The 21,263-nt window shown below is 41.8% G+C and overlaps 1 protein-coding gene across 2 annotated transcripts in view; it reads right to left on the bottom strand.

Moving 5' to 3' along the window:
- SORBS2 (sorbin and SH3 domain containing 2) overlaps nt 1-20,922 on the bottom strand; it is a 187,963-nt gene extending 167,041 nt beyond the window's left edge. Inside the window, exon 1 of one of the 2 annotated variants that reach the window (XM_063335331.1) lies at nt 20,599-20,922. The gene's annotated coding sequence lies outside the window, so the exon portion shown is untranslated. The remainder of the gene's footprint in view (nt 1-20,598) is intronic. The other variant, XM_063335339.1, reaches the window with a different exon arrangement.
- Nucleotides 20,923-21,263: the final 341 nt, after the last annotated feature.

Raw genomic sequence — 21,263 nt, 5'->3', positions numbered from 1 at the left:
TGGCAAGTTGTTATCACCTCAGTGCTACCCTGACGGCAAAAGGCACTAAGAAAAATAAACATACATAAATAAATAAATAAATAAATAAATCCTTTCTTTTTACCAGAAAACGAAAGCATGAAATGTTACTAACTACTGGAAACACCTTTCTGAATCTGCAGCCATATGGAACACCACGTTGCAATATGTAACAATGCAATCAGATAAATTAATGCAGCACCCGCTCCAGCCAAGCCAACCTTCTAATGCGGAGATACCTGCCCGCTGAGCGACCGGCACGAAGCGGATTCTCTCCCATGGTTTTCCTCAGTTTTCTTTCGGGAAACCGAAGCAGCGGGTGCAAAGCCGTACCTCTCTCACAGAAACCGAGGGTTCCCCCTTCGGGACAGCGGCGTCCCTCAGCCCGCGGCCCGGCCCGGCCGTCAGCGCCGGGGATCCCGCCCGCCCGGCCCCGCACCTGCCCGGGCAGCGCCGCGGAGGGAGGGGAGGGGAGGGAGGGCGGGCAGCCGCCTTCTCCCGCTCACCGGCTCTCCCTCCGAGCAGCGACACTGCGGAGAAACCTCGCCTTTACCACACAAAACCCCGCTCCGCTGCCTGACAGCGGCCGCGCAGCTCCGCCGAGCCGCGCTCCTCCTCCGCCCGCCCGCCCGCCGCCCTTGTCAAAATGGCAGCTTGGCGGGCGCGCCGAGCAGCCGCAGGTACTCACCGGCGTGCCCCTTCCTCCCCTTCCCGCCGACGAGCTCTCGTGTTTATTCCCCGGCGGAGCCCGGCGCGATGTGTCACATTGTTGTCCCCTCAGCAAAATGGCTGGTGCTGGCTGCCGGCGCTGCCGCAGACGCCTCATTGGGCTCCCCCGGCTTGCCGGAGCCATGGCAACAGCCAACGGCCCGACGGCAACGCCGACGCCGCCAGGGGCGGCTCCGCGCCCAGCGGGGACACCGGCGGGCTCCGCAGGGCTACCGCCGGGTTCCGCGCCCCGCCGAGGGACCGCTGGGCTCCGCGGGGCGAACACCGGGCTCCGCGGGGACACCGAGAGGCTGCCGGGCTCCACGGGGCAACCGCCAGGCTCTGCTGAGGGGCTGCCAGGCTCCACAGGGGCTCCACAGGGCCACCACGGGGCTCCGTGGGGCGACCGACGGGCTCCGCTGAGGGGCCACCAGGCTCTGCTGCTCACTCGCCCCTTCCCAACAACCATCCGCTCCCTCAGCCTGCTTGTGGCATTTTGGGGTTTGAGCTGATTTCTCCCATTTTTTCCTCAGTTTTCCTCAGGTAAAAGGCTGCAGCAGTGAGCGGCATCAGCTGCCAGCAAGGCAGGCCAAGAGGGTGCAAGTTGCCAGAGGAAGATGGGCTAAATTTAAGCATAAACACTCTTCGACGGGGCACGGTATAAACACTCAGGGTAGGAAGAAAAGAAAAAAAAAAAAAAGAAAAAGAAAAAAGAATAGAGAATCTTCTTTCTACAATAGTCTGCTAGTTTTGCAACAATAAAGTCCAAACCCCCACTCGTTTACAAAAAACTAACCCCTGACATTATCACAGTCACCCCCAGTCTTTATAATCACGTTTCTTGATCTCAATGGGGGCCTCAAGGCTGCTGTTCATTAGATGAGTTCCAAAGATTGTACATTGCAATCGCCCTGTAAACCAATTTTATCCTGCTTAGAATAACACAATTCTTCATTTCAATTACGAGTAGGAAGAAAAGGAGACATTTGTGAACAATTTAAAACTGCCTATAAAAATTTCCCCTCTTCAGGAGCTGTCATTATCTCATACCTCAGTCACCTAAAGAGTCAGGAACAAAAGCTAGAAAGCACATGCAGTGCTCCACAACTTAAAGTTCTTTGAAAATCATTTAGAAACATTAAATACATCTAGCTGAGCATGCTGCATTTCATACACAAAAAATTCTGAGTATTGGTTTGAGGAAGATTTTTCTGTCCCTTCCTCGTCATTAGCAGGGATTGTCTTAGCACCTGTAACAAATCATGGCATTTCCTTGTTCAGTGTCACACTTTTCTAGGGCTGCAGCAGGTTTTTCACCTCTGAGCACAGCTTGCAGACAAAGTTCTGCTGTTCCACCACACTCCAAGTGGAATTTCTGCTCGTGGAGCCCAAGGGCAGTGATGCCTCGGTGGAGTCCCAGGCTGAGAACTAAGGTCCATTGCCATGGATTTTACACCTTTCTTCCCTCAGCATCTTCACCCTCCTCCTCCCGGGTAAGCGCTGGTTTCCCTGAAAGTCGGTATTACAAAAGAAAAGTGGCCTGGGTGGGGCTCACCAGGAAACAAGAAGGTAAATTCTGTTTAGATTGCTGATGTGTCAGAGCTGAAAACATTCCGGTACATTTAAGCAGGTGTTTCACCAGTAACACTAATTTAGTCTTGTTACTTCTGCTCTTAGCCTTCTTTCAAAAGGTGGATGGATGGCCACATCTCCCAAACTGCAGTTGGGGCTCAGAGCCTGTGAGCCATCAGGCAAAAGTACCCCCAGCTCCCATGACTCAAACATATACTTTCTGTGCCATGATTACTGTCCAAAAGTACAGGGGTTTTTTTTGACCAAAACGGGATGTCTGCTGATTTGGCAGCCTGTTTCTGAAGCTTTTGGCTGGAAAACATTAAACTACTGAAGTAATTATTTACGCACAAAGTAAGTATTAAAACAAAACCTGTCTGCATTACAAGAATACCATTTCACCATGATTAGTTCACTAACTTTTTTGTTAATAAGCAACAGGAGACAGACAGACACAAATCCCTTGCTTCTTAATGCATCGATACAGTCACTGACTCTACCAGAAAAATTGTCTTCAGTAAGTAAAGACAGAAGCAGGTTTTCTATCGCTTTATCGCACTAACCTACTATGGGTACTGTCATAATGCTCTCTACCGGCAGGCTTTTGAAAAAGTAGAGGTCATGAGTTTTTAAACAATGGGTTAGAGCTTGGAAAGGTTTCAAGATACTTGTCCATATCTATGTATCTGTAGCTATACAGGTATCTTAACACACCGTGGAAGCACAATATATTCATTAAAATGTTCTTGTACTTAATTTTTTTTTTTATTTTATAAAAAACCCAGTTGAAGGTATACAACTTTATAATTCAGTCTTCAGGAATCTAGAACTATGCAGGCACACTTCCATCCAGTTAAGAGTGATGGAGCTTTTGCCTGTGATATGCACATAGGACTTGATGATATACGTGTACGTGCAACCTTTCCTTCTCTTCAGTGACATAAGTGATTAGGGGGAAGTTAGAAGAGGCTTAATCCAAGTGCAGATTATGGTTCCAATTCAGCAATTAAAGCATAAAGTGTGAGAACTTAACCTGTCTGAGATTCCCTAAAAGCTCCTCAGAAGTCCTAGAAACAGTTTCTGCCGCGTGCTCTGGACAGCCATAAAATTTCTCCTGGCAAAACCCACTGAAATCACGACATCAAGGATGGGAACTGGACACACAGTGCAGCTGCCAGAGACTGAATAAGCTCCGATAGGCCCCCAAGGCTCAGTTACTGGTATGTCTGCATGTCTACGTCTAGGAAAGGTCCAGAATCAGGCAGCTGAGATGGTGGCTGCTGGCCTACTCCCCTTAAATAAAAATTTAAGTGCAAGTCATGGAGTCATACAGACCCTATAGCGAGTATTTAAGTTCTTAAAGATAACCGCTTGCCTGCTGTGTTAGAACAGAGCTGAAAACAGAACACATCATTCGGTATCTCTGCTCAAATCCTACTCTCACATTAATTCAAATGAGCTTCCTGATCCCACTGCAGTACCTGGAGGACAGTTGCTCACATCAAGAGCTATCAGAGCTGAAAGAAGAGTAGTGCTCACTGATCCTTCACCAGAACATTGCTAACAATCTTCAGTTTTAAGACAGAAATAGCAAGCATTATTCTCAGCCTTATCTATAGATAGATACTGTATCAACATCTCATTCACCGTTGTAATTTAGCCCTTCCTGCGGTTTTTCCTTCACAAACTAGCTTCCAGCTGTCTCAAACCAGCTCCACAGAATATAAAACGTATGCCGCCATTAAAGCAACATTTCATTCTTATGACTTCTTCAATCAACTCAAGAACTGTTATTTGCATATATTTCATTAAAATTCATTGTTTTATGAAAAATGAGATTACATTCTAAAACTGTCTCAAAACCATGAACTATAACAAATATTAAAAGATATTGGCATCCATGGACAGGAAATGTCAAAAGACCAGATCCTAGTTAAGAAGTAATCACTGTATTTAAATCCGCATTTTATTTCCTACATTGCATTGTAATTGTTCCCTAGATATATTTGACTATCCAAATAGGAAAACACCTACTGCTCAGCCATCCTGAATATCATTAATAATTACAGATCTTTCTGATCCTCGTCCAATTTCTGTAATCACTTGATGGTATATTTAAATGAAAAAGGCTCTATTATGAAGGCAAATTGGACTGCTTTAATCATAAATAAAGCATCATCTATAAAAAAAAACAAACCACTGTAAGGTCTCCAATTTGAAAAGACCCTAATTCTTTTTTCACATTGGTTGGTCAACTTGCTTAGATGCAAAGAGCAGGTCAACAGAATGAATATTTGTAGGTGGGGATGCTGAAGTATAGACTAGTTAACACCATTTTTCCAACATTCCAGGTGACAAGAAGCCTGGAAAAAAACCCTGATGTCCGATTACCGACACATCGCTGTCTCTAACTGCCTGAGACACAACCTGCAGAAGAGTGAACTGGAACTCAAACAGGAGTTAATTTTATGCAGGGTCAAACTTATTTATAGCTCCTCCAGGTATTGAACACTGAGAACAACTCCAGCTATTGGCTTTGTATTTTCAGGTTCTCACCAATAACTCTGATCAATTTTCTGTACTGTGGATTCAGTCAGATCCTTGGTGAAGATGCCGACGGAGAATTCTGTGTAGATTGTATAGAGCAATGAGTTGATTTAAGTATTTAAGGTGTGGCATAGACTTAAATAAAACAATCATGAAATAATTTTAGAAACATTTTCTAAGGAGTGTTTGGGGAAGTTTTATCACAGGCAGTATATATTTCACAGTTACCTTTTTCACAGTTTCCCTTTGAGAATGTTGCTCATCACTAGTAGAACAGCCATAAAATGCTATAGAAAAGATGAGAAAAGTAACTCTGATTTTCTTAAAAGCAAATATTTAAAAATTTTAAAAGGAAACCCTGAAGCCCTTTTGTAATTAGAGATGAAAGTATGTTAACCTAATAAGAGTAGATCCCTCATGTTTTACAGCAGTGTTAAAGATGCTACTGCATTCCTGGAGCAATTTCCACACTATTCCCATCCCATATTTAGTGTTTTACTTTGATATAATTTAGTAAAAAGGCAATAGTGAAGGTATCACTGCCTAATCTCAAATACGAAATCTTACTAAAATTATATTAAGCTACTTTTTAGCTGTTTGTACATTAAGTTTTAAATTACTTAAAATGCAGCTAAAATTAAAGATAAAAGAGAGCCTGAAAGAGAGAGAGACTCATTATCTTCCTTTTCTATTTGCTTGGTTACCAATTGGGTTCATTAACATATCATGTATTACAACACTTATCTATTTTGTTGTCAATTATCCCAAGAAAACGTTTCAAATTTTATGATATATTGAGCAGGCGTTAAATCACGTGAACTATAGCATGGATGAGGGTTCTCTTTTCAGGTCTTTAGGACAGTATTTGAGAGAAAAAGGTAAACTTGAGCTCATGAAGACATAATATACGAGGACGTCCCAGAAATGAGTGCTTAAATATCCAGTTTTAACAGAAAACAGCAAACCTTCAAAAGAAAACTAACACACAGGTGAAAGTGTCTTAAAGGTTATCCTCCTAATTCTTGAAATAACACCAAGACATCAACTGTAACCTAAAGCGTAACAAAAAACGAGAAACAGCTACTGAAATGCACTAAGCTTTCAGAGTATGCCAAGAATATTGCCAAGACAATTAATAGTTTATCTGGTCAATTTGTACTTGAAAGTTTTCCAGTCCTGATTGTGCTGTGTACTGACAGCTCCATTAAATAGCTACATTAATTCATAGACGTAAGCAAAAATTCAGATTAAGTTGATTTAAGTTCTGAAGAACATCCCAGGCCACCTAGTTTCCAGCACCCCGCAAAATTCAAGTTTTGCTTCCATTCTGAACTGCGGATCCCTACAAGCCTGTGAATATCAAATGTCAGTCTGAGCAGCAATTCTCTGTCAAAATGCACAGAGGCTTGAATTCATGCTAACAGTGCCAGAATTTTAAGGATTTACAGCAAGAAGTTAGGAATTTTACAAGAAATTTTCTGCTTCACAATTTGTTAGAAAAAACACACTTGGCAGCATACATTAGAAGTCTTATTGTATATTCTACACATGTAAAAAGTAAAAATATGAGACTGATAGCTACATAATGAAAAGGAAATGTTTTCCCATCTTTTTTGCAAGAGTAGGGCAATTAAAATTACAAAGTGAAAATCTTATTAACTTCTCAGTAAGTGGCTCTTCACATATTACATTTTATAGAAGCAGCAAATAGACAAATACCCAGGATAAAAAGTTCTTCCCCCTGCTTAGACACCAAGAGTCAACTCCTCTAGGCTGAGAGAATGTGGATATTTCTCAGACATCACGGTTAGATATTTCGGAAGGTGAGCTGTCACTCAGCTGTCTCCAAGCCTTCTCTTCCCTCCATCTATAATATGTAAATCCAAAACTTTCACCTCCTTTATTTTTATCCTCCATTGCCTTCTCCTTACCTGTAAGCTAAAGCCATAACCCTGGGCTATTGCCAGAGTTCTGCCGAACTGCAGCTTCTCGGCAGCAGACCTTTCTCTTCCTTAAACCACTGCTTCGGATTTGCAACCCCTTGAGAGCAGCTGCCAGAAAAGCTCAGGCCCATTGTCATGGTTTCAGCTGGGATGGAGTTCACTTTCTTCCTAGCAGCTGCTGCGGTGCTGTGTGTCGGGTTTGGGATGGGAATAGCATGACAGGGCACCGGGGGTTTGGGTTGTTGCTGAGCTCTCAAGGCCTTTTCTGGCTCCTCACCCCACCCCACCAGGAGCAGGCTGGAGGGGCACAAGAAGTCGGGAGGGGACACAGCCGGGACAGCTGACCCCAACTGACCACAGGGATATTCCATGCCATGGGACATCATGCTCAGTGTATGAAGCTGCGGGAAGAAGGAGGAAGGGTGGGACGTTTGGAGTGACAGCGTTTGTCTTCCCAGTCACTGTTACGCATGATGGAGCCCGGCTTTCTTGGAGATGGCTGAGCACCTGCCTGCCCGTGGGAAGCAGGGAATGAATTCCTTCTTCTGCTTTGCTTGTGTGCGTGGCTTTTGCTCTACCTGTTAGACTGTCTTTATCTCAACCTGCCAGTTTTTCCTCACTTCTGCTTTCCTAATTCTCTCCTCCATCCCAACCGGGGTCCATGAGCGAGCAGTTGCATGGCCCTAGCAGCTGGCTGGGGTTAAACCATGGCATGTATCCCCATTTGGCCATCTACTGCTGTCCCTTCATTTCTAAAGCCTACGCCATATAATAATGTCTTTGCATGCACCTTATTACCACAACATTTATAGGCTACTCTTTCATACTGTCGTAAATGGGACATGCATTTCTTTTCTCCTATTTGAGAAACAATTCTCAACTTCTAATCACTACATTTATAGAATATCAATTGTAAGAAATGGAAAAAAAATTGGTAAGAAAGAGTTTGCTAGTAGGAGAGTGGAGCAGGACCACAGATTTTCAAGTGTTGCCCACAATTCTTGTCACAAATGCTTTGCAAAAGGCTTTTACAAGACACCTGGAGCTTCTCATCAATCCTACTTCAGGCCTGCTTGGAATAAAGGCCCAACAAGAATCAATTCAAACCGCTCTATTCCCACGCAACTTGAAATATATAGAGATAGCTGAGTCATTGCTGATAATTGGGGGGTGCATTTTTATTTTTTTTTAAAGATCCATTTGTCCATATCTATATTCCTTTTCCCCTGTGGCCTCAATCTCTTTCAGCCACCTGCATGTTTTTGTATTTTTCTACCCTGTGCACTGCCACCCCACAAATTACAAGTCTGTTTCTTAATATGCCTTTTTGACCAATCTAATTTTGTTCAATCTGGCATGTGTTCAATCATAACCAAAGAAGAAATCAAGTAACAAAACCAGCCCCAGCGGATCTCTTCCCAGCTCCCCCACCCCATACTTTCAACATTGCAGGATGCTGAGAGCCAGATGATAACCAGCTGGCTAAAAATAGACAACACTTCCCTAGACACACAACCATACTTGTGGCGCTCAACTCAAAAGTTGTTCTTGCCTGATTAGATTGGCTTATGAAGAGATAGAAAGCTTGTTGGGCTAGTCCTATCTGCCTCTGACACTCCTCAGAGCTAACCAGAGGACATTTAAAAGTTTGCCCTTCCTTACGGCTTTGTGTGCAGGATTTTGCTCTCCTGCGCGGTTCTCCTGGAAAAAATAGCTGTTCAGTACCTAAGCATCTGAAAAGAAAATGAAATCTGAAAAAGCATCTGAAAGAAGTCCCATCAGGTATGATACTTCAGACCATCATTTATTAAAAGCATCAAGATTTGGGAAGAGTAGCTGACTAAGAGCATCGGTAGCAAACAGGTATGATAAAGCTAGTAAACCATCATATTTTCCAATGTTCTTTGAAGTCAGGAAGTTTTAAATAAACTCCATGTAAAGTGGGTTTACATTTTATCAATTCTGAGAACTTGGCAGCACCTCTCTATGCCAGATGAGGTCACAAATCAATCTCAGAACACCTCTGACAAAGTATAAATACCAGAGCAGAGTATGTCTAAGTCACACGAACATGTCTGGCTGGCATAACTGCAATAGCAAAGTTGATAAGGTACCAACCAGCTTATCCACAGCATTCTTTTCATGAAGAGGTCATTTCTTCTTTTGTGCTAGGAAGTGAAACAATGCCAGAGCATTCCAGAACTGCTTAAACAAACAGCAGCAGCATCTACCTCCCCTTAGAGGTTATAAGTTTGTACTTTTTTGTAGCTTATTTGTTTTCTTTAGAGCGTAGCATAACATATTAGGAACTTTAGCAGATCACCTGCCAAATCATAGAATCATAGAATTGTTAGGGTTGGAAGGGACCTTAAAGATCATCTAGTTCCAACCCCCCTGCCCAAATACATCCTTTGTCCTAGGAAGTGAATCAACTTTTTGTGACAAGACTTCTATCTAGCTTGAATCATGAACGGTCTTTTTAAACCTAACATTCACTTCCCTTTTTCCTTAAGTGATTTTCAACTCTGTCTTAATTTTTCGTCCTGAACAGTGTTAAAGCAGTAGGCATAAAATTATGAAACAGGATTATTTTAAGAAGTCTGCTACCAGTTTTCCATCAAGTACCCAATGTACATTTAAGGAGATTATCATAGAAACTGAACCTGGACTTGGCACTAAAGAGAGGAAAGCTGAAATATCTGAAGAGGAATGCGGTCCTTCCCCTCTCTGCAGCACTGGTGAGGCCACACCTGCAGTGCTGCAGGATTGTGTCCAGTTCTGGGCTTCCCTGTACACGAGAGACATTGGCATCTCTGTTATAGGAGATATTCAAAAGCCTTCTGGACATCCTGCTGGACATCATCATGGACAATTGGCTCTATCTGGCCCTGCTTGAGCCAGAGGGTTGGACCAGACAATCTCCAGAGCTCTCTGCCAACCTCAACCATTCTGTGGTACCACAAAAAAACAATTGCCCAAGTTTTTGCTTTTCAATTAATATTGGTATTCATTCCTCTCTGGCACAAAACCTTAGATATTTGATTTCTCCAAATAGGATCGGATTCAGATCAGTGGAAACATGAAAGGCAGTACCAGAATCTCCGATATGAGAACATTCGGATACTACAGTCTCCTAGCATTCAGCTTTAAGGAGGTAAGAGTTGAAGAGTTTGTGCAGCATCACTTTCTGAAACAAGCTGCAGATGTAGTGTGGGAGGAGAACAACTGTATTCACACACAAGAGGAAAGAAAACAAGAGGACTCAAATGTATTCAAGATTTAGAAGCTCATAACACTGATGTTGTTTCCATAGCAACTAATATACTTCAAAGCAGGGAAAAAAACAGGGTGGGGATTTTAAAGGACAGCAGCACGTACAGATTAAAAGCGGATATTGCCTACCAACTGATGAATTTACACAGTTTATCACAAGAAGTATCACTAGTTAAGGAGTCAAGATCCAGTGAAATTACCCTACTAAGAAAATAAGCGTGAAAGAGTAAAAAAAGCACAGTAGAATGCCCCTGCTACTTGACAGCCTGTCTCCCAACTCTCTAGCAGCCTAAACCCAAGATGAGCAGTACAGTACAATCCAGTTGTGCCTCGTGCACTCACCACTCACTGTCACAGGCGGTTTGCAGTGTTATCTCCCTCCTTGGTCAGAATAGCTGACCTACGTGACCCAAGGAAAGACAGGATACAGTAGATAAGCAGCAGCACGCATTGCTCTAAGCTGAATCAGATGATCCAATTGGTTTGCAATGCTCACCTTTTTATAACTTCCCTGTCCATGCTGCTGAGAGAGTTGACGTAATTGGCCTTTCCATAAAAAAATACAGGCAAAGGAGTGAATTGAGCTTGGGGAGATAAAGGAAGACAATATCAGCTCTAGAAATAATATTTAGCATTGGAAAAATGCTTGGTACAGAGAAGACAGAACTATACTTGTGCCGGATAAAGGCCTTAATCGGTCTCTTTCACAGTAAATAGTAAGTGACAGGCATACAAGACAAACTGATTTGATATCCAGTCGAACCTCACCCCACAAAAACTAAACCCCTGTATACAATTCTCCCATTTATCATCATTTCTGAGAAATGAATCAACAACATCAGCTTGTGATTTACCTGCTGCCCAGACTCAATAAATGGCTTTTGCGTCAAAGGCAGAAAAGCATTATGAACCGTCGATCTCTATACTGCATCAGGCTACGTCTCACGCCCAGTACAACTTTAGAATTTTCAACCGCGTAAGAGTTACGCGGGAGACAAAATCCAATTTCAGGTTATTTAGCCACTTAGTACAGCTGTATGCATCCAGTTTCATCCTCACACGTGGCAAGGGACACGGCCAAAGGAATTTAGAATCACAAGTGCCAGACTTCTACCCTTTGCAGCTGAGTTTTTCAAGAATAGGATCGCAAAGACTTTCTTGCTTATCATGAAAATGAAACATCATGGAAAGATCAGTCTGAAGCTAAGTTTCAGAAGGGTGATAACAACACTCTTAGGATCTTCAGAGCTACACAGTTCGTGTCTATAAAGTAAAATAAGTCCAGTGCACTTTTTTCAAATACTTGGTTTGGCGTAACAGTAATTTTCAAGTGTTGTGCCAATAATCAACAGGGAAAGTCCTCATCTGGAATTCCTTTCAAGTACCTTTTCCTTCTGGAAATCAGCATCCTAACATTCATGCAAGAGGTAGAATACCTAAAAAAAAAAAATAATAAAAAAAATGATCTCCAACAGTTTCCCAGCTGATATAATTCAGTACTCTGGAATTATGTAGAAAATTCTGGCACTGGGCTGCTAATTTTACTTCTGTCACCAGAATAAAATAAGAAAAAGCATGATGATGTTTGGTTTTGGTTTTTTTTTTTGTTTTTTTTTTTTTTCCCCCCACAGTGGAGAAAAGGATGTAGGTGGGGAGTATAATTGACACTAATTATTTGTAGGAAAGGTCAGGGTTACCTTTTACCAACTGCGTGAGGCAGCTGATTATCTGTCACATCTCTGGAGCACAGTCACGAAACCGTCAGTGACTAAAGGACAAACAGGCCTTGGCGAGGAATCAAACTTGGCAGCGTTCAACAACACAGCGCAGCAGATGTCTTTTTAAAATAGGTAAATTGTAAGACATTAGATAGCATAACACTAGATCTCTGCCACACTGAAAAAAACCCTTCAATAAAGACGACTGTTTAAGAACCTAATAGGTGACTTGGTAGTATGATCTCCTCTGCAATTGAAGGGAAAAAAAAAAAAAAAAAGAGCACCTACATCAGAAAATTCCAGCTCAGTTTTGAGCTCCCTCGGAAAGTCTTCCGTTTCTAGAGGACACGTATTTTAAATTTTTTGATACAATAAACCTCAGTTTGAACAAAACCTGCACACAGAACGTATAAGACAGAGAGCTGCGTCAAAATATCTGGAAACTGGAGAACGAAATGCATAGTTTTAAAAACTAAAGTACCTCAAAAAATGTAGGAATTTTCTTGCCAGAGTGTCAGGAAACACCTCTTTTGGCTGTCGTACCATATTATAACCATTATTGTAGCTGGAAAACGTAAACTGAGATCTGATACATCTTGTATGAGCACTGATTTGTTACCAGGATACTCAGTGCTCAAAAAAAAAAAAAAAAAAAAAAAGAATTGTTCGTTATTTAGTATGTCCCTTGAGAAGTTTGCTGTGCATTAAGTGAAATGAAAATTCCACCCCGAGATCCACTTCCTGGCTTTCCAGAAAGTGGAATTTACGAGGACGAGGCAACTCAATTCTAAATAGCAATGGCTTCAATTTTAACCTCAGAACTCTGGGAGTTCTCTATGCCCATATACCCCTACTTAACAGGTTAGCTTTTTCTAACAAAATCCTTAAAAGAAACAGCATAAGAAATTTAATGGAATTTCTCTTTATGTGATTTTGGACATATACATTGTAATTGTTGCAAAACAAAGTGGGGCTGGGGGTGGGTTTTTTTGGCGGCGTTTTTCTTTTTTTCTTTTCAGTTTTCTAGGCAGTTATTAAGGTACTGCAGAAAGATTATCATAGAACCATAGAATGTGTTGGGTTGGAAGGGACCTCTAAAGGCCATCTAGTCCAACCCCCTGCAGTCAGCAGGGACATCCGCAACTAGATCAGGTTGCTCAGAGCCTCATCCAGCCTGGCCTTGAATGTCTCCAGGGATGGGACCTCCACCACCTCTTTGGGCAACCTGGGCCAGTGTCTCACCCCCCTCACTGTAAAGAACTTCTTCCTCATGTGCAATCAATCCCTCCCCAGCTTTCCTGTAGGCCCCCTTCAGGTACTGGTACTGGAAGGGGCTCTAAGGTCTCCCCGGAGCCTTCTCTTCTCCAGGCTGAACAACCCCAACTCTCTCAGCCTGTCCTCATAGCAGAGGTGCTCCAGTCTACTATGTATAGACTGAATTTTGCTTCGGGGTATGAAGAGTTAATTTGCAGTTCAGCTGGGTGGTTCTGCAGCAGCCAGTTTAGTGCTATCAGCTCCAGCTTTTGCCTGCACATACATTCAGCACAATCCTGAGAGCCGGCAGCGGAGAATCCTGGCACCACCACTCTTGATACTGAGGACTGGTGTGTCCAGGGAATTAGAACAGCCATCTGGGCATTTCCATTCTCTGAAATTCTTTAGGTAATACTGCAAAAGTTTTATGCCAGAGCAGCAGCTCTGGGCAAAGTTTCTAGTTTCCTCAAATGTTTTAGTGCCATATTTCTAAAAATACATTTCGCTTGGGAAAAATCAAAGACTTGGGCCCCTCCAGATAACGAAGATAGCTTTGATTAGTAAGGCTTCAGCCTAGCAAAATAGGGAGAAAAAAAATGCAGACTATTATTCCTGGTGCATAAAGTTGTCTACTTTCCTTCCTTTCTGGCCCAAGCACAGCGCGGAATCACACTGTTCAAGCTTCACAAAGCACATTGAAAACCCCGACACCTGTTTTTGCAGAAGTTAGAAAGCCGCAGTTTGCAAAATGATACTCCAGAAAGAAAACACTACATCCTCTCTTAGTTCTCCCCAGCAGAGACTCAAAGATATTTGGGAATCAAACCACAAGCGTTTTTAAGTGCGAATCTCTAACTGCAACAAGCAAACTGAAACGTGCCTTTGGATTTATAACTGACCGCCTTTGGCTAGAGCATTTTCGTTGCTTATTGGAAGCTACAGCACTCTCGTGCCTATTGAGTAACTACCTTTAATTCCAGTGTAGCAATGTTAAAGGTTAAAAGGCAGAAAGGCTCTGACTGTAGGCAGTGCCACGGCACACACTACCGGTTTTGTGACAGACCTATAACTTTACTCATAAAAATATGAAATTGGCAGTGAGTTATCTGGTTCCTATTGAATGTATCTGAACAAGGAGGAAGTTATTACGTATTATTCCCAGGGTGTGTGCGTGTGTGTCACAAAACAGGACATGCAAGAAGAAAAATCCTGGTGTCCTTTCTGAATAGCTTATCTTTCGTTCAGGAACAGAGAGGGAAAGATGTCTCAGTGTCAAAAAATGAACAGAAAAGCTTGACTTCAAATTTTATGGAAGGAGATGACAATCAGGGTGATTTTAGGTAGGTACAAGGTTTCTACAGCATTTCTTAAATTGCAAATCCCGCTGTTAAGTATGCAATTCACCAGAGCAAGGCTAAACTTAACTTAGTAGTACTCAATTTACGAATCCTATGGAAGGGTTTCACTAGATGTGAACAAACATGCTGCATGAATGTGTCTAGAACACACATATACCTTAAGATATCATCTTCAGGCTAGCTACCAGCATCTGGACCTCAATTTTAAAATGCATTCAGCCTGGTTTTGCAGCTATCTAGCATTAATACATCTCAAGATTTCTAGAGAGAGAGAGATTTTCAGTAACTTCAAAATACCTGAAGCTGAAAAAAAAATATTTAACAATGTTTTCATCTTAGTTGCCTTGCATCTGTAGCACAATGGAGAGTCGCTTCAAAGACAACAAATACTGACACTTTTGAGGCAGGTAAGCAAGTGCAGACAAGCAGTGTGCCACAAAATCCTCTTATGGGTCAATGAGTGCCACCTTGAGAAATCTCAACTTCCTGCATCTTCCACCATTTTTCTGTCCACCTCCCCATGTAGTCCCTGCGACCTGACATTACACCAGTGCCAACCTTAGGTCCCTCCATCAGTCTACACGGTGAGGTACGTGACTTGCACTATTACCTCTTTTAGTCAGCAAACCTATCCATCCTGGCCAAGGCCTTAATCAATAGTCCCAGTTGCTTGCCTCTCAAACCATCACTGCCTCCACTGGCAGCTCTTGGCATTTTAACTTCCCACCTGAAAGCTCTGATGTACAGACTAAACCTGACTTTATATTCAAGACGACTCAGGCAAGTATGCAACTGACAGGAGAAATCTTATTACGTTTTAGTCTGGAGGAGAATTCCAAGTATTTTCCTCCCTTTTAATTATTTATTGAGTTATCAGAAAGCTTGATGGCTTATCTCCTCCTCCTCCACAAAGTGGTGTATTTTTTTTTAAATAGAGAAACTCTGAATACCCTATTGTTTTTAAAAGTACCAAGTTTTTTTTTCATTGGCCAAGGTCAAGACTAAAGAAGCATTCAAGCTTCTAAATAAAACAAGAGCTTAGATTTTTGAAAATGTGTGAGGAGATGGAACTATACTATTTTCAGTATACTGGTCCAAATTGAAACTGAATTCAGTTCCCCAGTTAGGAGCACGTAGCCTGTTTGCATTTATATAGTTAGCTGTAGGCTGCACTCCCAGTTCCCATTCCAACGTGCAAATCCTCAAACTACTGGAGTCTGACTCTAAATTCAAGGATACAGAAAGAAAACATAGTGCATATTACCTCTCTCCACCTCCAACCCATACAAGTCCTTTTCCCATGCACAGGAGCCAAGGCCCTCTTATTCCACAGAATCATAGAATGGTTCAGGTGGGAAGGGGCCTTAAAGATCATCCAGTTCCAACCCCCAGCCCTGGGCAGGGACACCTCCCACCAGCCCAGGTTGCTCCAAGCCCCGTCCAGCCTGGCCTTGAACCCCTCCAGGGATGGGGCAGCCACAGCTTCTCTGGGCAACCTGGGCCAGGGGCTCACCACCCTCACAGCAAAGAATTTCTTCCTAATATCTCATCTAAATCTCCCCTCTTCAATCTACCCTTCTTCATTTTCTCCACCCCTTCTCCGCATCCCAGAAGGGGAAGGAGAAAGGTTTTGTACAGTCACTGCTCACCTTGAACTTGGCAGCAGGGTGCAGACCCAAACACTGACTCCTGTTAATGGCAGCAAGAAAGCCCATGACAATACTCCGTCACGCTGCCACCTTTTCGCTGCAAAGGCTCAAGTAATTACCAAGTTTAGAGGAGGTCAGACATATTACAGCTTTGGGACTTGAACCACAGCTGTACGGTTCCAGATCCTTTACTGTTATGCCAGGAAAGCCCTAAAGGGTGGGGAGCGCAGCCAGAGCCACTCTAAAGAAAGCAGTCTAGCAGTCGGGATGCACATGTTCTACCCAGATTTATTAATCTCTTCCCACTTATTAAACGCCGCTTTATCAAATTGGTCCAAGCCAGGCTAGATCCTCTCTGAGTTCTGTGGATTTCCAGAACAGTAGCGCTGACACATAAGGCCTTGTAAGCTTCTCTTATTTCTCACCGACTTCACCCAGAACTTATTTGGGAAGTGAAAGATCTAGTTGCAACCACGTGAAACAAGCTATAACAGTTCAGAAAAACTAACACACTAATCTGCTTTTCAAAAGCGTTTTGCAGCTTTGTTGGTGCAGAGTGGCCACGGCTTTGTCAGAATAAAATGACCGTGGTGGAACTTGAACTTTCCCCCAACATCTAGTATTCCCAGCTAGAATAACCCGATACACGCTTGGAAAAGTGAGACTTCATAATTAGCGCTATGAAAAGCAAGGGATGCCAAAAGATATGAAAGGAAAATTCATGGAGAATGAAAGTTTTATTGCCTATAATAAGGCAAAGACTCCTGGGCTTTGAATAAAGACAAATCTCAGTTGCCTGTTTACACATTGTTTTTTGTCTGACAATTTACTTTTAAGAACTGTGATATCAAGAAAATAAGTGGCAGTGAGTCAGTCTTAAGAAAGCACAAAAAAAAGAATTTTGGTTTCATCCATTGTTCGGTATATTTTTGTAGATTGCAATGAAAAACACATTCCACAGCCAATTATTTTCAGTGCTTCTGCACTAAAAGTTCACTTACAGCTAATTACTAGGGTTTATTTTTAACAAGTACTTGAGGTATACCTTGAGGTACACTTGAGTTTTTCATTCTGACTGTAATTGTGGAGTCCCCAAAGTAAATGTAGGTGAATCAATTTTATTTCAATTGAAAGGAAAAGATTGTATTAAAAGGAAAAGAATATGAAAAGCATCATTCACAGCCTAGAGAAGAATCTTAAAAGTGATAGTATGGTGATGATTTTTACCCCATGAGAAAAGCATTTTTCAAGAGCCTGTGGGAAGTAGACGTTCACTGTATAAAGCTGCAGATTTCCTTCTTTCAGATTTAGAATTTAGGCAGAAGTTAGAAATTTGAGGAAAAATCATTCCAAAGCTGTGCACTGCCATCAGGTCGTTAATTTAAGTAAATCCTCCCACTGAAATAAAAATTTAAAGCAGGAAAGGTTTAAAGGGTACCTTTTTGAATAATCAGACAGGCTTGATTTGGTTTTTTGTTGTTGTTGTTGTTTTTTTTTAATTTTAATTTTATTTGTTTGTTTCTGTTTTTTGTTTTCCAAAACTTTTAATTAAATTCCTTAAGTTCTAGTCTTTTGATCTCCTGAATAATAATAAAATTAATTTTCAAAGTGCCAAGACACCTCAGGACAACATTCAGTAATCACATAGCTAAAGTTCAAACAGCAAACTCTTTTACTACTTCATAGGCATTTGTTTCTTAAAGAAGTGGCTACAGTTAGTAAGGGAACAGGTAAATGTACACGTCTGGCTATAAAGTGGTATGTGAAGAATTTCAGTGATTTAAAGGACGCCATGATTTTCAGGATTCTTCTCCATTTTTTTTTTATATTTTGCTTTACATTTTATATACCTTTATTAATGAGAGCTGCTAGCAGGAACAGGAGAAGTGACAGAGACAGAAGCTACACTGATAGTCATATCTGATATATGTATTAAATGAAAAGTCAAGACCTTACGCATTACAGATGTTTTCATAAGGCATCAGGATTTGTGTTCCAAGAGTACTACAAGTGCAACCTCTGTTCAGCTGGACTAGCTAAGAACTTTCATAGCTCATGATAAAAACCTTTAATTGTAATTAGCAGCTACAATTGAGTTACTGATAACAACTCTAAATAGAGCAGTTACTCCAATTCTGGACAGTTAACACCTTTCAAAGGAATACTAGGTGGGTATATGTATGTTCCCAGGCTCCAAATAAAACTTGGTCTAGCGTTCCATACCGATGCAAGATCATTTTCAAAATGCTGAGAACTCGCACTTATCTCTTGTGCAGTAATTGAAAACCTGTTTACAAGAGAGTTCACTATCTTTGAGGCAGTTGCAAGCATTTTGCCAGAGGATCCTCTAGACAATTGCACTACAGTTATCAGGACTGTCTCACTGCTGCCCTGAAGCACGTTGGACTCGAACTTGAAGGTCTTTTCTAACCTAACTGATTCTAGGATTCTATGGAAATTTCTATGGATAAAGCCGCATCGAACTATGGATTAGCCATATCCTATTACACAGGACAGGTGAACAATAGGAGAAAGATCGTGTACCAAACAACTAGACTGTGGAGGATAAATTCTCTTGGAAAGAGAGAAAGCTTTTTGTCTCAGATGCACCTATAGGAAGGCCAAGGAAATCACTGCATGTCTTAACATGAGCTCTTTGCTCCTCATTCCCTGAATAGGAACAGCTAGCAGTCCCTGCATAAAATGTACGGAGCACGAATATAGCCATTCCATCTCTGCTCTTTCATAACACAGTTGTGCCCCACGTTCCACCAGCAAGACCCCAGTGACCAAGCCTGCCTACAAGCATCTACTTTGAGAACTTGAAGATTTACACTTTGAGAACTTGAAGATTTACACTTTGAGAACACCGCTGAGAGTCAGAAACTTGCAGGAACGCAGCAGCTAGCTGCCCTTCTGACAATTCCAGTGAGAGCTGGGAAATATTCAGAGCTAGTTTCTTGACCTAAGGACTCCAACAGGAATTCTACAATGAGGGAATAAAGTTTGAGTGGTAACAGATGCCCTCCTCGTAAGGAACTCTGAATCTCTTACTGCGAACCTTGAAGCTCTAGTGTCTATGATTTAGAAGGTTAAATGACAGCAGCATGAAATTTCGTGATGAGCATAAGGAATTTTCAAGGAAACCAAAGTCTGTCAAACAAAATTCCAAGCATTTGAAAAGCTAGCCTTACTGAATATTTTATTTTCTTATCACTTACTGTAGCTTGCCCCGCACTGCTATTCTTTTAGAACCCTAGCTGTTTAAGAAAAAGCATCTGTTCAATACTAGCCGCATCTTGAGGAACATGCATCCATTACATCAGCAGAGCTAAAAGATGACGCTGCCATCAAGCACTCAGACTCTGGGGAATAGCTGCTTCTTGAATGGTTTTCCTACCTTTTCCTCTTGAAATTCGTCTGCAGCCGGAACTTAGTGTCAAAACTTTATAGCACTTTTGCTGCCAGAATCAGAAGCATTCGAAACCACTAAATTTATGCTGATAATACTACCCTAAAACCACTAAGCCAAATGCATAGTCTCATCTTTGATATTTGGAATACTACAAATAGCAATTATAGTCAGAAGTGTAGTTTTTGTGATTGGTCACCAATGATGCCACCTGCTCAGCAAGTTACATAATCGCGTACTGTACATTCCAAACGAGTGAGCAGACTCCTAGTTTTTTTAGATCAAAAGTTACCACTTCACACTTTGTCAATGATTTAGCATTCATTGAAGGTCTAGAGACAAAGTGATATGTGCATTTCTGAGACTCATCAGCTTAATTTATATATAGTCGGTTGAAAGACTGGCTTGCTCAGAGCATGCTTTGGGAGAGTACAGAAAAACAACTCAGGCTCTTCTACTGCGAGGGCTCCCACCTACGGGAGATGCCAGAATTAGCACTAGCATTTGGTTAAGTGGTAGGTAGGAGCCCTAACTGGGTAAGTAGCTAGATCAGCGCATAGGAAACTGTACGACGAGAAATCAGGGTTTGATGTGCTCAACTCAAAAGGACTTATTCTGAATGCCTGCAAAAGCCTTGCACTAGTTTTAGCACCTTCGAGTTTCATGCGCCTCAGAGTTGTGTTAATTGACGTTTATCATTAACCTCTCACAGAATTCCTCTCAGCACCATTTCAGCAAGAGAAATCAGCATCTCCTTTTACACTCACCTGTAAGTCTTCCAGTTACTGTAAAAGGGCACCATTGTATCTGCCTTTCGTAATTCATGCTGATTTCCATATCGCTATAAGCTGAACAGCTGATGATGCAATTAAGATCCCTTCTAGTTATTAGAAGCTATTGAAGAGTCTCTGTTCTCCTTAATAGGGTCTTCCTATAGCCAATTTATGGTCAAAAATAAATCCATTTGCAGAAAAGCACTTTAAAAAAGAAGCTTAGCCGTAACAAAATTTTCTCATTGTGCCTCGTCTGTTTTAACAAGGATTTGGTTCTGTAATAATAAACTGTCTATAAAGTTATATTCTCACACTTACATTTTTAGCTTCTCAAAGCTCGCAGCACACACAGAAATACAAGCAGATATCTTACCAATGTGACAAGAGTTGCCTGTTGGCTTCTTTTGGTTGGGGCGAGGTGTGAAAGAGGACAGGAGGGACTCCAGAGTAGCGGTCACCCTGAAGAACTGGTAACAGCACACTAACCTTTCCCCATCAAGGTCAGCTTAAACTCAGCTAACTGCAGTCAGCGAGAGAGACGGTACTTCTAAGATCTCTAAAGCCATTATTTACCTGCTTTAAAAGGAGTTATCCAGATCTCGGTGTACCGATTCTAAAATTCCCCTTTACAAATAAATTTGTCCAGTCTTTTCCCTCCCAGGGGAGCTCTGCTACCCTTGAAAGCAGTCGTGCGTCTCTTGCCTGCACTATATATGGTCTGCGGAGAGAAGTCAAAATACTGGTGGTACTTTGGGTCATGTTGTCTGGATTGGATCCGTCTCACTTATTTTTAAGTGCTATGAAAAATAGAGTGCAGATTTTTTTTTCTACAGAAGTTGTACACTCTCCAATGATTTATTGTGACGCTCTCCAATGATTTATTTTATTTTTGTTTTAAATCAGATTCTCATCCTATTCTAGTTATTTAGTTGTATAAGGCAAGACAAAGCACAGGCTGGCAACTCCTTGCACGCTGTTAATTTTAACCACCATATCAATTATGAGCTGCCATTCAAGTTAATCAAGGAATTCCATTAT

Source organism: Chroicocephalus ridibundus, chromosome 5, assembly GCF_963924245.1.
Source record: "Chroicocephalus ridibundus chromosome 5, bChrRid1.1, whole genome shotgun sequence".
In the NCBI taxonomy this organism is placed as follows: Eukaryota; Metazoa; Chordata; class Aves; order Charadriiformes; family Laridae; genus Chroicocephalus; species Chroicocephalus ridibundus.
Note: the sequence above shows the minus strand (reverse complement) of the source record. Positions and strands in the feature narration are given on the sequence as shown.